This window comes from Ursus arctos, unplaced genomic scaffold (assembly GCF_023065955.2).
Source record: "Ursus arctos isolate Adak ecotype North America unplaced genomic scaffold, UrsArc2.0 scaffold_2, whole genome shotgun sequence".
Taxonomy (NCBI): domain Eukaryota; kingdom Metazoa; phylum Chordata; class Mammalia; order Carnivora; family Ursidae; genus Ursus; species Ursus arctos.
Window position 1 is genome coordinate 78,456,073 of NW_026622874.1, and position 16,678 is coordinate 78,472,750.

Sequence of the window (16,678 nt, forward strand, 5' to 3'; positions counted from 1 at the left end):
CCCTTTTTCTGAATGGATCGTGTGTGTGAGTGTGTGTGTGTGTGTGTGTGTGTGTGTGTGTGTGTGTGTGTGATGGTATCCAGTCTTTTCAGCTTTCTGAATCTTAAAATTAATCATGAAATTTCTCTGCCCTACCTGACTTAATCCCTTATTACAGTTGAGTGTACCAGGACCTCTGTGTTGATATGTCTGTGATCCTGTCTGTCTTCCCCAGCCTCAGGCTTCAGGCAGTGAGAAGGGAACTCAGTTGTACTTGTTGGCTACCATCTTGTTCCTCTCCTCCACTTCCTCTTTATTTTTCCTAAAATAACTATAACATTAAATTGTTAAAGCACACAACTCACAGTGGAGTTTAGGCAAAAGGTTGTGAAGCTAACTTTTTCATAGTCAAGATGCCAAAGAAATTAAATAGTACCCTAACATGGTTTAGGAGTGGAATGTCTGGCTTTCCAGATTGTTGTGAGCCTCCCACGGCACGTCTTGGCTGGAGTGAGACCAGGACATAACGGGAAGGGGTTTTAGTGGATGTAAGTTCTGACCACCTCATTTTATAGTTCGAAGGCTCACAGGGGGTAAGTGAGTCACCCCTAAGTCAAGCAAATCTCTTTCAGCAGTTGAGAACTAATTTGGTAATGGGAATAATATTTTAAAATATTACCTACTTGTTTTTATCTTCTACCACAAGAATCAGGTTCCCAGAATGCCATTGTACCATTAGAGCCCAAGGGAAAACAAGAGAAAAAAAAAACCTTTTTTACCTCAGAAAATAGTAGGGTAAAATAAAAGTGAAATTCTCATAATATAGGGAGGGTAGAAATCACCTATCCTTTTTTTTTTTTCTTTTATGGCTCACAATGGGTTCAGCTAAATAAAAGAGGATTGAGAGATACAAGCTGCCCCTATATTAATATGGAAACTTCCATATCAAAGTGATAGATAGGAGCGTAACAAGATTGGAGGGAAGAGGGAGAGAGATAGACACAGAGAGACTGAATTAGCATTCCCAAGTGATGCTAGAGTCCCATGTCGTATAATGGACCAGGAAATTTTCCTGTACATCAAGATGAAAGAGGAAGAGGGTAGATAAGAGTCTATTATCTAGGAAGCTTCCCAGGATGAAGAAATGACTACTAGGGGCCACTGTATAGGATTCCTGGAGCTGGGACCACATTGAAATCAAGTATATCCAGCCCAATATAGGGTCGAGTCAGAATCTGGGTCCTGAAAAAATGAGAAGACAGTCCCTGGATTCAGCAGCCCCAGACTTCTCCATCAGATCCCGATCAGTGACCAGTGACCAGCTGGGCACAGCGCCTTGCTGCAGAGAGCAGGGGAGCTAGAAATACAGAAGCACCCAAGGTCATCTTCCTCCCCTCTCCCCAGTGCCCAGAATCTCTCAGGAATGATCAGAACAAGAGTAAGGAATTCCGGAAGACCACATTATCCTAAAAAACAAACAAACAAACAAACAAACAAAAAATACGTATAATTTTCCTATAATAATTGTTTACGTTATTGAACAGGACCAAGCTTACTGTATTTTAGACTAAATTTAGCCCCCTACTTGCATTTACCTACCGGTCTACCAAAGGAAGGTGGCGATTCCTAAAGAATGGCAGACTAGTCATAGAAGATAAATAAGGTATACTTTTCTTTACATACCTCAATGTCGTGGGAGCACATTTGCAACTCAGTTACAGGTTTTCAGCGCTATTTCTCAGCTTTCTATCTGCTTTAATTCAGTCTGGTGCCAAAGGCAGGTGCTTACTCAAAGGCATGACTTACTGGTGAGCCTTACTGGTGAGCCATGGAGATCCTATGGTGTTCGGAAAATAAGTAAAGTAGAAAAGGGTCACTGATTCAGCCTTTTTGTGAGTGATGTGCTCTATCTCTTCCATGAGTAGTGGGCGTGACAGGCAGTTCACTGAAGCCTTCCCTTCCTAGTTGAAGGACAAGTTCATGTTTCCGTAAAATGATGTCACTTAATGTCCTCTGCCATAGCAGAGTGACAACATTGTTCTTCAGTTAGAGGGGGGATTTAAAGGTTATTTAACGGAACCCCTTTATCTCACAGGTGGGCAAAGGAAGGCTTTGTGAGATAAGGTGGTTTGCCCGTGACCACAAAGAAAGTTAGTGGCAGAAGCAAGACCAGAACTCATGCATCCTAACTCCTGGTGTCCTAGACCAGTCTGCCATATACTTTGCCACCTTCCCTGTACGTAAGAGATCACACCCAAAGAAAAAAACCATCTGGTCCACATGATGGAAGCATTTGCCACTGATGAACAAGAGGCTGAACTCGGATGGTTTCTGGGAAATTTGGCAACTGTCTGAGACTCAGTTCCATACACTCTTCCCTTGAGCTCTGGCACATCCAAAACTTGATACCCCTAGAAGAAGAAGTAGCATAGTCACTGGAACTTGCAAAATTCCAAGAAAATACTGACATGTGGATGGCAGGAATCACAGTGTTCTCTTTCTTCTCTAACGGAATCCACAGGATGCCAAAAAGACAAATGCTTTTTTTCTCCTCCAAATTATTCCTCCTACAAATGCTAAGTATCTCCATCTGGGAGACATTTAACATTTCAAGCAGCTATTGCTGATCTGTAGGAGGACTAGCCACGTATCAACTGCCTCCCCAAAATAACTCCCCTTATTGCTGCAGGAACTGCCAAGATCCAGCCCAGACAGGAGAGAAACAGTGTGTCTGGGAGGCCCTAAGTTAGAGAGCAAGAACAGCCATCCCCTCACCTGAGCCCATCCACTCTTCTCTCTTCAGAGGTGTGTTTCGATGAGACAGAGTATGGATACCATTGCATCTCTCTCCTGAGATGGGTTTCCAGAAAGAATTTCATCAGTGACGTTCCCCCGGATGACAGTCTCATGTTTCTTCTGACACCTTAAGTTCATTCAGATACTTACAGGAAATCATATACATTTCCTGATAGGCTGAGTGAAAACACGACCCATAAAAGATGGCAGTGATGGGAATATCTGAGCTCTGAATAAGATCCAAGAACTTGTCTTCACCACTTCCCCTTCTGCTCTGCTTAAATCTGCCAAGTCCAGCCATGGGGGAATGAACACCAGACTAACATCTCTAGGCCACTAACCCTGCATTTGTCCATTTGCCCACTCTTGTTTGTTACCTACAGTGTGGCAGTAGCTAGGAGGGAGCCAAGGATAGAGGAGACACATAGATTCTGTCATCACAGAGTGCATCAGTTAATGGGGGAGGTGTATAAAATATGTCCACATTGGGCCGTCTGGGTGGTTCAGTCAGTTAAGTGTCCAACTCTTGATTTTGGCTCAGGTCATGATCTCAGGGTTGTGAGATCAAGCCCTGTGTTGGGCTCTGTCCTGGGCATGGAACCTGCTTAAGAGCCTATCTCTCCCTCTCCTCCCTCCCCAGCTCATCCGTGCGCTTGTGCATGCACTCTCTCTCAAAATAAGTAAAATAAAATAAAATAAAATAAAATAAAATAAAATAAAATAAAATAAAATATGTTCACAAGTATCACTAAACCTGGGTAGAATGGTATGGGAAATCCTGAAAAAGGACTATAGGACTTAGCCAGGGAGTCTTTATGGTGTACATGGCATTTGTCCTAAGACCTTTAAGGAGGATTAGAATTTAAACATGTGGAAATTAGTTGAGTGAAGGACATCTCAGGTGCATGGAACAGCTTGAACAAGGGCAATTCAAGTCATAAAGGTGTCCAGAGCTGGATTTCATTTACTTGTTCCGTTCTTCCTTCATTCAGTGAAAGTGTCATATCCTTAACCCAGAGTATGCTCAGGCCCATAGAGCTAGGACCGGAAATATTAAGATACATAAAGACAGGAGTTGTCCCAAGTGGGCGAATCGGAGAAGGTGAGGAGAAAGTGCAGTATAGGGTGACAAGAGCCGTAAGTGAAAGACCACAGGAGACTGGGAGAACAGAAGCCGGTGCTTGCCTCCAGCATGGGAGGCCAGGAAAGACTTCCTGCGGGGCAAGGAAGCAGAACCAAACGGCAAAGATGGAAGGAGAAGTACGTTTCAAGGAGTGCTTGGCATGGGCACAGGCTCTGCAGTCAGACTAGGGGGCAGCGTGCCAGGTGGGTAGGTGGCTAGAGAGTGGAACCTGATGAAGGTGTTTGCATTTTCTTAGCACAGGAGTTCCTCCATCCATTCCTCTATTTATGCGAGTGCAATGGAAACAGCAAGGTTGTTGATTCACACCACCACCGGGAGTCCTACTGGCAGCCCGTGACGGGTGGGAAGGTCTAGCTCTGCAAATGCGCAAAGCTACTGTCTACCACTTGTTTGCCGGTATTCCCTTCCCATTTTATGCTGTTGGTTCTCTCTCCTCCATGTGTTAGTCTCAGTCGCCAATGACTTCATTGCGAACAGGGAGTAAGTCCTCAGAGCAGCTAGCAGAGCACTGAGCCACGTAGTAGATGCTCAGCGTGTACCTGATGACGTATTGACATTGGGGTGCGTGTGTGTGTGCGCGCGCATGCGTGCATGTGTATGTGTGCACACACACACCTGTGTGCTACATGTGTGATTCTGTGGGGGCTGAAATATGGGCTAGTTCTTGTATTTGACAGACTAAAATATTTCTCCAGCTTTTAACGTTATTGTGATGCTTTCTTTATATATTCAGTTCTTTATTCTCTCCTATATGAATGATACTTTATTGGCCAGGAAGATAATCTTCTGAAAGAGAGACATTTTTAGGTAATATATGTGTTTATATGGGGTCTGCATCAGTGACTGACCACCTGAACACCTGTCACCAGATGATTAAAAAATAAAAAATGTGTCTATTTTAAGTTTGGGGGAAATATGGATATTTGATAAGTCTCTATGTCTCATTTAAAGGAGAGAAAGTATTACTTTATACTAAACACGTAAAAGTATTGTTGAGTATTAAGAAGAAAGAAAAGTTAAAAGTAAGGCATCTTGTGTCGCTATTAATATGATGCTGTGCTGTTGCATATCTTTGTATTCTTTTATGTATGCGGATATCAATGTGTGCTTTTAAAAATTAGGATTGGGGGGCGCCTGGGTGGCACAGCGGTTAAGCGTCTGCCTTCGGCTCAGGGCGTGATCCCGGCGTTGTGGGATCGAGTCCCACGTCAGGCTCCTCCGCTATGAGCCTGCTTCTTCCTCTCCCACTCCCCCTGCTTGTGTTCCCTCTCTTGCTGGCTGTCTCTGTCTCTGTCGAATAAATAAATAAAATCTTTAAAAAAAATGAAATAAAAATAAAAGTTAGGATTGGATGGTTAGATACTGACTTACATGATGCATCTTAAAATGACACAAATAGTGTGTAGACGTTAAATCCTTTTAGGCAAATGTAATTTTTAGAAGCTGCATAGTCTGAGAACCTAAGTCTTAAGGGGAGAATGGGCATTTATCCAATAATGCCACAAATAAATATGGAATTTCTGCTTCGATAAGCTGCAAAGGAGGTGCTCTTAGTGAAAGAGTAGATAGTAGGGGATTTGACCTAGAGGTTAGGCAAAGCTTCCACAAGAGTATGAGGACTGGTTGAAATCAACATAGGCAGAGAAGGAGAAGCTATGCACCTTACAGTCGGAAACAAATATCTTGTAAAAAATTAAGGGAGTTGGTCCTTTCCCTTGATTTTTCTTATTTTGTGGCAGAATGTACAACAACCCTATTTTAATGCATAAATTAAAATCAGTGTACTGTAATTTGCTTGGGTTAATATAAATTTAAAACTCTTCAGTCTAAAAAAAAAAAAAGAAATCTAAATGATAATTCCAAGTCATCACCAGGCAGGGATGGGACAGAGGTGGCATGAGAAGGGACTCTGTGCCAAATGCCGGCAACAGAGAGAGAGCAGGAGACCTTTTGGGGACTTCTGTTTTCTAACTGATTTTCACTGCTGTTTATAGGTCTTTACATGGCCTCCGGCCTTCTTATTGAACTTTTTTGTACTTCTGATTATTTTCTAGTTGACTTTACTGTGTTTTCTAGAGCTACGCTCATATCACTTGTGACTAATCCTAAGAGCAGTGGTGATTTCAGCTTTTGCCATGTGTCAGGCTCCATGCCAAGGGCTCTGCCCGTGTCTGCTTGTGTGATCCTCACTGTCCTTTATGGGGAGGGTTCACTGTTCCTTGGACACAGGAAACCGACACTTGCACCAGCCAAGTAATTTCCCAGAATGGTGTTTAATTGCTAGTGAATGATGCATCTGGGATCCATACCGAAATCTAATGCCAGTATGTGTGTGTCCAACCTGGCATTAAGCCAACCTTTTAAAAAGTTTCTATTTTCTTTTATTAAATAGGGAATTAGATTCTTATTGTGGAAAGAACACTTAACATAAGAGCTATTTTCTTAACAAATTTCAGAGTGTACAATACAATGCTGTTATCTGTAGGCGCCCTGTGGTACAGCGGATCTCCAGGACATATTCATCTTGGAAAACTGAAACTTTGTATGCACTGAACAGCAGCTCGCTGTTCCCTCCTCCCCGCAGCCCCTGGCCATCTACATTCTACTCTCCCTCTGTATGAGTGGGACTCTTTCACATGCCTCATATGAATGGAACCACGCAGTGTTTGTCCTTCTGTGACTGCCTTATTTCACTTACCATGTCCTCCACGTTCATGCATGTTGTTGCATGTGGCAGGATTTCCTTTTTTCCCCTTTTTAAGGCTAAATAATATTCCATTGCGCGCGCGCGCATGTGTGTGTGTGTGTGTGTGTGTGTGTGTGTGTGTATACACCACATTTTCTTGATCCATTCACCAGTTGATGGACATTTAGGTTGTTTCCATATCTTGGTTCTTGTGAATCCTGCTGTAATGATATGAGAATGCATATATCTCTTTGAGATCCCAATTTCAATTCTTTTGGATAAACACCCAGAAGTGAGATTGCTGAATCATAAGGTAGTTCTATTTGTAACTTTTTGAGAAACCTCCATACTGTTTTCCATAGTAGTTGGACCAATTTATGTTCCCATCAACGGTGCACCAGGCTTACAGTCTCCACATCCTGGCCAACACTCGCCAGCTTCCATCTTTTTGGTAATAGCCATCTAACAGGTGATATGTGACAGCTCATTGTCATTTTAATCTGTAACCTAATATTTTGGTTTTTTTACTTGTCTTTGTAAATATCTAAACCATTGAAAAGCAAGGACCTTTGTTTTTTGGTTTTTGTTTTTTAAAATTTATTATTTATTTATATTTTAAAAACATTTTATTTATTTGAGAGAGAGAGACAACACAAGCGGGGTTAGGGGAGCAGAGGGAGAGGGAGAAGCAGGCTCCCCGCTGAGCAGGGAGCCCAGTGTGGGGAGTGGGGGGGTAGGGTGGGGCTCAATCCTGGGACCCTGGGATCCTGACCTGAGCCAAAGGCATACGTGTAACTGACTAAGCCACCCGGGAGCCCTGGGACCTTTGTTTTGTCCAGGACTTCAGTGGGACTGTTTCTGATGTTTGTAGGTGGGTAAAGCATTGGCTGTTGGTATGTGAGAGCCATTCTTTACAAGGTTAGCACAGTATTTCTGTATTCCAAGATTAATAAGTCAGAGATGAATATAGAATTTTGTCGAAAACCTTTAGGTATTTGATTATGGTCTTTCCTCTTTGACCCACTGGTATGATAAACTATGTTAATAGGGTGTTGAATAGTAAATACTCCTAATAGTAAATCATCCTTGGTTTCCTGGAGTAAAATCTACTTGGTCATGGTAAATTATCCTTCCAAAGTGCATCTGAGTTGTGCTTACTGGTATTTTATTTAGCATGTTTATATCTATATCAATACGTAAGATCAGACTGGCACTTCCTCCTTTGGCTGTAGTTATGAGATCTTAGCAGCAGACTCATGCCAACCTCACTAAAGAAGTTAGGACACATTTTCTTTTTTTATTTCTTCCTAACGTAACATGGGACTTACTTATTATTAAAATGTTGAAATAGTTAACATTTAGAATAATTTGGGCTAAGTATCTTCCACAGAGGTGATTTTTATATGACTTACTTCCAATTTTTACCAAAGTTATACTCGGATTCCCACTGCGTCAATTTTTTATCATTTATACTTTCCTAGAACACCCATCAATATCATTAAGAATGTCAAATTTATTTGGTATACGATCATGTATTGTACATTGCATTATCTTCTAATTTATTAATTTATAGTTTTTTATTCTATTAATTCTCCTTTGTGTTGAGAGCCTAAGTAAAGCACGGCTCAGGAGTGAGTCCCGGAGTAGGGTGGCAGGATTTTGGTCTCACCTCTGTGACATGATCTTAGGTGCATCAGTTCTCTTCAGTTTCTTCATTTGTAAAATGAAGATAATAACAGTACCCTCCTCGTAACATTGTTAGTAAGAGTTAACCACTGCCAGGCACAAAACTAATAATATTTGCTATTATTCTGTTTTCTAATTTTTAAAAAATATTTCTCTTTACAAATCAAATAGCATTCAGGTTTATGTACTCACTATACAGGTTATTTGTTTTCTTAAATGATTGCATTTTTTAAAATCTCCCCTTCATTTCTTTCTTATACTTTTCTTAGTTTTCACTTGCTGCCTTTGAAAAAAATTAATGTGCTTTCCTTAGTTCATTTCATCCTTTCTTGCTTGATAATAAGATTTCAGGCTAGAATCTTGGACCATCACATTTTTGTATTCTGTTTTCTCAGATAAGTTATTTCTAAATAATCTATAACCAGTGTTTTAATTTTCTCTTTGACCAACTTGTTATTTAGGAAGGAGATTTTTAATTTGTAAAGGCTTGGACTTTCCTAGTTTTTGTTTGTTCGTTTAGATTTTAAAGAGTATTTTCCATTATATATGCCCAGAAAACTGTAATTTCTCTCTATATTTTATATACTCTTCTGTGTTCTTTGTATATGCTCAGAGAATGTGATCTGAACTATCACTTTTTGTTTTGAGTGTGTATGACCTAATATTATATGAATTTGGAAGATTGTATTAATTGATCTCTTGAAAGAAGTTTCATTATCTTCTTGATACAATATTTAAAAGTCTATTCAATCGATATTGCATTATAGAGATCCCTTACATCCTTATTTATTTTGGGTTACTTAATCTGTCAAAAACTGAGTGTTAAAACCTCCCAGCAGCAAAGTGTTTATATCATCTGTCCCTTGTATTGCTAGTAATTTAGCTCTAGGTATTTAACGATTTCAGTAAGTAAACATTTATGACTGTTGGTCTGCCTTGTGCATTGCATATTTATCAGTGTAAAATAATCTGTTCTATTTTAAGATATTTTACTTGGATTCTACAGTGCCTGACATTCATTTTGCAGCTCCTGGCTTAACTTTTGTTTGCAATAGACTGGCACCTCTTTGCTTATTCTTTTGCATTTAACCCAAATAAGTGATTTTATTTTAGGTCTGGCCAATGTAAACAGAGTAAGTCTGGATTCAAAGTTTTGACCCAATCTCAGAGTTGCTGACTTTTTTTGGGGAGCTTAAAAAATTTGCATTTATTGCCATAACACGTTTGTTAGGGTTTATTTCTCTGTTTTGTTCTCCAGTTTCCTCGGTTTTATTGACTGTTCCCTTTCATTTTTTTTTTTTACTATAGGTGGCATAATAATGAAGTAGTTAAAAATGAACCTGGATCAACCTCCAGCTGTCTAAGTAGCTGCGGGCTTTGAGTCCGATAACTGGCAGCACGATTTGAGGCAGACCGATTACCTGGAGTGCTTCCAGACAAGTGTGGTCCCAGTAAAAGCTGCAGCATATTGCTACATGAGGAATAAATGAGGAAGTTAGACGGAGGGAGAAGTTGAATTGCTGATTGCCATGGAGAGAGAGAGAGACAGGGAGAGAGAGACAGAGAGAGAGATGGGGAGACAGAGACAGAGAGATGAGAGTGATTTTGTAGAACTTCTGAATCAGAATGCTAAACAGTATGTAGGTCTCAGGAAGTCAGAGCTGTGGAGGAAATTCTAAAATTGGACTTTGTTCCTCCATAAAGTCATGAGTTCACAGTCATTAGAGATGTAAAGGGAAAAAAAACTGGACAACATCAGAATGCACGTTAGCAGATTCATATTTTGAGCAGAGGCTGCAACTCATTCAGATCGTTCAAAACTCTGAAGATCTTTAATTACCTGGGAAATAGTGACATTCACAAGATCCTAGGCTCTTTTAGCTTTGTAGTTTTTTAAACTTCTTAGATGAGAATTCTGATTTTGATTCTGTAGAATAGCTTTCAAAACAAAGTCCCATTCCCAGACATCCCATAGGGATGTGTGGTTTGTATGAAGGTCTATATCTATACAAATCTACATAGACAGGGTTCTTGACCCTGGCAAAATATTAGAATTGGCTCAGGTGCTTAAAAAACACCAATGTCTAGTTCTCATTCAGGGTGTTTTGATTTAACCTTTCTGGGGTTAGAGCCCAGAGAGTGCTTTGTTTGTTTTTTTACAATCTCCCCAGGTGATTCTAATCTGAAACCAAGTTAAGAAACATTGGCATGCAGAAGGTTACCATTGATTTTCTGTTGGGCAAACATAGCTCTGGCGCACCCATTTTTCCATTTCAGGCCACAGGCCCTTATTTTGGTTGGGAATTCCTCACTTCTGTCTTTCTATCCATGCAGCTTTGGAGGCGTTGACTCCATGGATCTGGGTCGAACAGGACTCTCAGACTTCAGTCAGCCCCACATACCCCAGGACTTTGTAGGAGGCTTCCTCATTTCAGCTGGATTTGAACCTGGAGAAGCTGGGAGCCCCCCGGATCCTAAGATTGAAGATTGCACAGAGAAAGGTAGGGTTGCAAGGTGGATAGAAACTGAGCCTTGAGTTCTGTCACACCATGGTCATCGTTCTCTCCATTTCACAGATAAGGAAACTGAGGCTAGGTGAGACTCGGTTACTTGCCCCAAATGTCCTGGAGACAGGATTTGACCGCATGAAGGTCAGATTTCAAAAGTGAGGCAGTTTCTGCTCTGAGGCACCACCACAACTAGTAAACACGCCATCTCCTCTGAGTGCGAGAAATGATGAATTTTCAAACTAGTAGTTCTGAGTCTGAGTCCGTCAAGAGATTTTATGCTCTTTTGGCAATGATTGTGTTTGATGGGATAAACACTTATTTCTGCTTCTCAGGATAATTCACGGGTTTTGTCTGCTTGGTTTTTGCTCACTTTCCACAGAAAGAGTACTAACTCTTACCGAAATGCTAATGAGTATTTCTACAATTGTCCTCTCTTGGAGTTTTTCTTTGGGTATATTCTTGCTGGTTCCCCAGATGTAAGTACATAGCAGAGAGTGGGGAAGGTATGGAATGCTCTGGAAAGATAGGGAAGAGAGGGCCAAGAAACAATCAATTGCGGACCACAGTGTTTTAGGATGGTGTGTTTTATATTTTTTAGAAGAGCTTCCCTGAGCCATGCCAGCAGAGTCTCAAGAAGCCTGCTAGATCTAGGTGGGCTGGGGCAACTAGGACATAGGAACAATATGTACTAAACCCTTCCTGTGTAAGTAAGTGACAGGGATGGGATTTGATTTTCAAACACAGGTGCTTTGTTACACTACACGCCTGCAAAGCACTTCTAACTCCATCACTGTTCCGCTTTGCTGATAACCAGAGTCATTATGAATTTTAAGACGATCAGAGTTATCTTGAAGGTCATCAAGATTTTCTGTTCTTTGGGTGATGTTTATCAGGCTAACCTTGGAACTGCTCAGAAATGGCAGAATTGTTCTCGAAGAGAGGGAGCTTTGAGTCTGACCTGAATATTTCTTTAAAAAGAAAGGAGGGGCGCCTGGATCAGTGGATTAAGCGGCAGACTCTTGGTTTCAGCTCAGGTCATGATCTCGGGGGTCGTGGGATCTAGCCCGGCGTCAGGCTGTGCACTCAGCATGGAGTCTGCTTGTCCCTCTCCCTCTGCTCCTCCCCCTGCTTTCTCTCTCTCTCTCTCCCTCTCTCTTAAGGAAATAAATAAAAATCCAAAAAAAAAAAAAAAGGGAAACAAACAAAAAATCAGATTCCAAGGAGTTCCCCTTCATTCAGACTCAGAGTATTTAATTCCAACAAAGAATCAGACGGGAAGGGATATATTCATATTCTGCCCCAACAAGCACTTTGGTGGGCTCGTCTGGTATCCTACAGTGATAGCATCCAACTGTGACGATCCTAAGCATGGCCTTCTTCAGAGCATTTGTGCTTAAAAGCCCAAGAAGCAGGTTCAAGCAATGACACAGTGTACTTTACAAACCAATTTAATTAAACTTGACTAGCCGTGGGAAGCTCCACTCAACTAGCTGGTCAGTGGGATATTATGGTTAACCAAGGGAGAAGCCAAATTAGGCCCACACCCCGGAGGCTGTCTCAATTCCCAGCAGTGAGACTGCTCACCTTTTCTCATCTAATTGCAGCCATCAGTTTAATCCTTAAAGAATTATGTCCAATTGGTTTCCGTCTGTCTGCATTTGTAAATGTCATTCTGCCCAGCGTGTGTTGTAAAGATTAGCTGTGCTTCATCGTTTTGTTAGCATGAATCAATAATGTGGGTTTCTTGGCTCGCTGAATTTTTAAAGTCATCTGTGAATCAATGTAAGCTATTTGTGCAGCACCCCTCATAACATGCTAATTTGATACCATTGGATAAAATGCCTCGTTTTGGGAGACAGTTATTGAAAATTTTAAGATTAGCTTTAAGGTTAGCTTAACTATAGAGGAGATGTGCTATGTTATGTCATTTTGCTGATACACACTCATGGATTCCATTGTGGGGGAAGGGGTAAAATGAAATGATCAAAATTCTGCACAGAAGCATGGTCCAAGAAAATGCAAAATAAAGGCCCCTACCAGAAGCTTTGTGATGGGCCCTTAAAAAGATCTACCAGTTGTTCAAAAATGCCTCACTCTTGGAAGTGTAGCAATGGTGCTGGAAATTACATCCTATGAAGAAAACAAGGGGGCTATTATTCATTTTCTGGAAATTGCACCATAAAAGAGGTCTGTCTTTCTTCAAAGTAGGTGAGAAGCAACCAGTACTTATGTGGTAATCCCATAAGGATGTTTAATATTTTTTTCCATTGCAAAAAATTCACAGTCAGCTTATGTGATGTTTTGATAAAGCCAAACCCCTCCTAAGCCTATAGAAATGGGTGTTGATACAATGCTGTCATTAATCACTAAAAGAGGCCCTACAGAAATATTTGACTTCATTAGTTAGAGGAGACAACAACAATTTAATTTATCAAATTAGCAAATACTGAAAAACTATTAAAGCTGCTGAGGATGGGGTGATTTACTGCTGGGAGGTGTGTAAATTATTGCAGTCTTTCTGACAAGCTATTTCAAAGAGTTATCTTGAAGGTTTAACATCATCTTACACTTCTAAAGCTGATAAATCCAATTTTAGTGAATGTTCAAATTTATAGGCAAACATCTATGCTTAAATATGTTTATTACTGTGTTAATCTAAATAAAAACTGTGGCAACAACCGAAACATCTAACAAAAATGAGTGATTGAAATAATTATAATCTCTCCCTTTGATCAATTATCCCAAATTCATAAAAAAAGGGCTTTGCAAAGAATTTTTAATTTCCTGGAGAAACCTTTAAATATAATGTTAGAGGACAAAACCAAGATGTGATGTCATGTGTGTGACATCATCTCACCTATGTCGAAAGTACACAGTATTTTGGGAAAGATGCTGTTAGTTAACACACTGGGATGTTAAGAGTCATTCATTCCATAAATAGGTGTTCTTCAGGGACTACTTTTTCAGAAACTGTTCTAGAACTAGAGATTACAGTGGTACCAGGCATGTTCCTGCCCTCATGAAGTTTACATTTTAGTAGGAGACATAGCTAAAACAAATCAAGACAGTATCTGGAAGCAGTAAGAGTTATAAAGAAATAAACTCTGACAATGCACTTGAATGGTGTCAGCAATGAAGGCAGGCTGGAGGGCTTCGGGTCGGACATCATGGAAGCCTTTGAGGAGGTGATAGTTAAGCTAGTCTGAAGACGGGGAGGGAGCAATGTGACGATCTGGTCGAAGAGTGTGCCAACCAGAGGAATGAACAAGTGCAAAGACAAGGACAGTTGGGTGTGTTCTAGAAATATAAAGAACAACTGCTGGAGATCACTGTGTGAGGAGGCATAGTCCAAAATAAGCAGATCTTGGAGGCTAGAGTAAGGCATTTAAATCTCATGTATATGTAGTGGGAAGTCTTGGAGGCCTCTGAGCTAGGGAGTGACCTAACATAATCAACATTTTTAAAACACCCAGATGCCTTTGGAAATATAACGTAGGGGTCAAGAGAGAAAACGGCGGAAGCAGGTAAGTGGCTTTTGCATGTTCCCTTTGATTCAGCAACCCTACTTCTGGTAATTTATCATATGGATATAATTGCATATACAAAAATACTACATAAAAGGTTACTGCCATATCGTTTGTGATAGCAAACCCCGATGTCAAAGGATAGGTTACTGGAATACATTCTGTTAACAGCCATATAATGGAATACTAAGCAACTACATAAAGAATGAGGAAGCTTTCTCCAAGTATTCATGTGGAAATATCTCTAAAGGTATGGTAAAGTGAGAGTAGAACAGGATGTATCATGTGCTAACATGTAAAAAGCTAAAATGGGGTTACCTGTGAAAGGTAGGGGGGATGGGCCAATGAAGAAGAAGGGTATACATATTTTGATATACTTTGATGTTTGAACATGTATCCCATCTATTCAAACAACATTAAAGTAGAATATGGGGGTGTCAGCTATCCCGGGGAGAGATAGTGGAGATGCTAAAATAGTGACATTGTAGCTGGGGAGAAGTTGATAGAATTGGGATATGTTTGGTAGACTCTGTAGAATTTGCCTAGGGGTTTGGCTGTGAGCTGTGAGGGAAAATCAAAGATGAACCTTAATATTTTGTTTTGAGAAATGGGATGGTTGTGATAATTCCTGAATTGAGGAGGACTGGACTAGAAGTTAGTTTTGGAAGGAAAATCAGAAGTTCTGATTTTCAAACTTCGGTTTGAGATGATAGAGACATCCAAGGAGAGATTGGGGAGGCAACTGAATGTAGGAGTCTAGAGGTCAAGGTAGACATTGGATCTGGAGATATAAACTTAGGAGGCATCAATATATAGATGGTTTTTAAAGCCATAGAGTTAGATGAGATTACTTCCTGGCTGAGCAGTGTACTTGGAGAGTGTCCTTGCCATGTTGAGCCCTGTGACACTTACTATTTCAAGTCAAGTGGAAAAGGAAGATCCAGGAAAGGACACTGAAAATCTGGGCCGTGGATTTAGGAGGAAAACAGGGATTTTTGTAGTGACACAGCAGTCAAGAGGAAACATTATGTATTCCAAAATGATAGTAGTTATCTATGTCACATGTTGCTGGGCAATAAAACAAGAGTTTAGAGAAGCAACCATAGGATTTGTTAATATGACGGCCATTCCTGATTTAAGGTAGGGCCATGATGTGGATGAGTGTTCTGGAAATGATGTAAGATGGGAGGTGAAGAAGTGGGAATGGTGACTAAAACCGCTCTTTTGAGGAGTGTCATTTGTTTGTTTGTTTTGAAAAGAAACAAAGGGATGAGGAAATGTCCAGAGAAATGTGATGGTCAAGGGCTTTTGCTTCTTTTTCTGTTATATGAGAAATAGTGGGGCATACTGGTATAAGACTGGGAATGGTGCAGTAGAAAGAGAGAAGCTGGTTGTGCGGCAAAGGGGATGATAATTCAAGGACCCCAGACCTGGTAAATATTTGAGAAGATGAGAGGAGACGGGATCTAGAGCCAAGTAGATGGGTTGGCCTGTGAAGGAACCCAGCTCTTTTCCATTATCAATGTGGTTGCCACAGGAAGGTCAGGCTAATGGATTGTTATTGCCTCAGTTCTCCTCATCTGAAAAATGGGGAATATATGTACATACCTCATAAGATAAATAGCAATGTCTGATAAGTGGCATACTTTCGGTAAATCGTAGTCTTTTTTGTTATTTCATTCTATGTGTTTTTTAAATATTCCATATTAAGCATCTGCTACAGTAATGTGGAAATGTATTTTAGTGTTCTGTCTTTATATTTCCTGGTCAGTATGAATAATAGAAATGCAAAAGTGGCCCAGACGCCCTCAGCACGGTGAGACTTTTTCAGCACCAAGGACAGCAAACTTAAATACTAATCGGTTCGTAAGCTTTCAGGATAGGATTGCTTAGGGACTAGTCACTCTTACAAATACATAAAGGGTGAGGGGAGTAGGAAGAAAGCAAGCCTTAGATTGAGCCTTGTGGGAAACTCCACTTCCCACTTGCAGAGAACAAGGCTGGGCTTTTTCTTTGTGGTGTTTCTGCCCCTTGCACATAGTACTGGCATTGTACGAAGCCCTGCGCCCTATCCCCCCGGGAACCCAGTGTGTTTGTGCCTGTTTAGAGAAAAGTGAGGGAGAGCAGGGAAATCAGAATTGGTGTTTTCAGGGGGAAGCTTACAGGACACTGCAGTGCTGGGAGAGTGGCAGATTACATTGGGATGCGACGTGGGCCTGAGTTCCGAATATGTTGACTTTATCTTTTAATAATGCATTTCATTAGGAACAGGGGCTACTGATGTACTTGGCAAATAAAATGCATTCTTCACGGGCTGCCTCACTCTTCAGTCTTTCCTTAAGCAGAGGGAGAA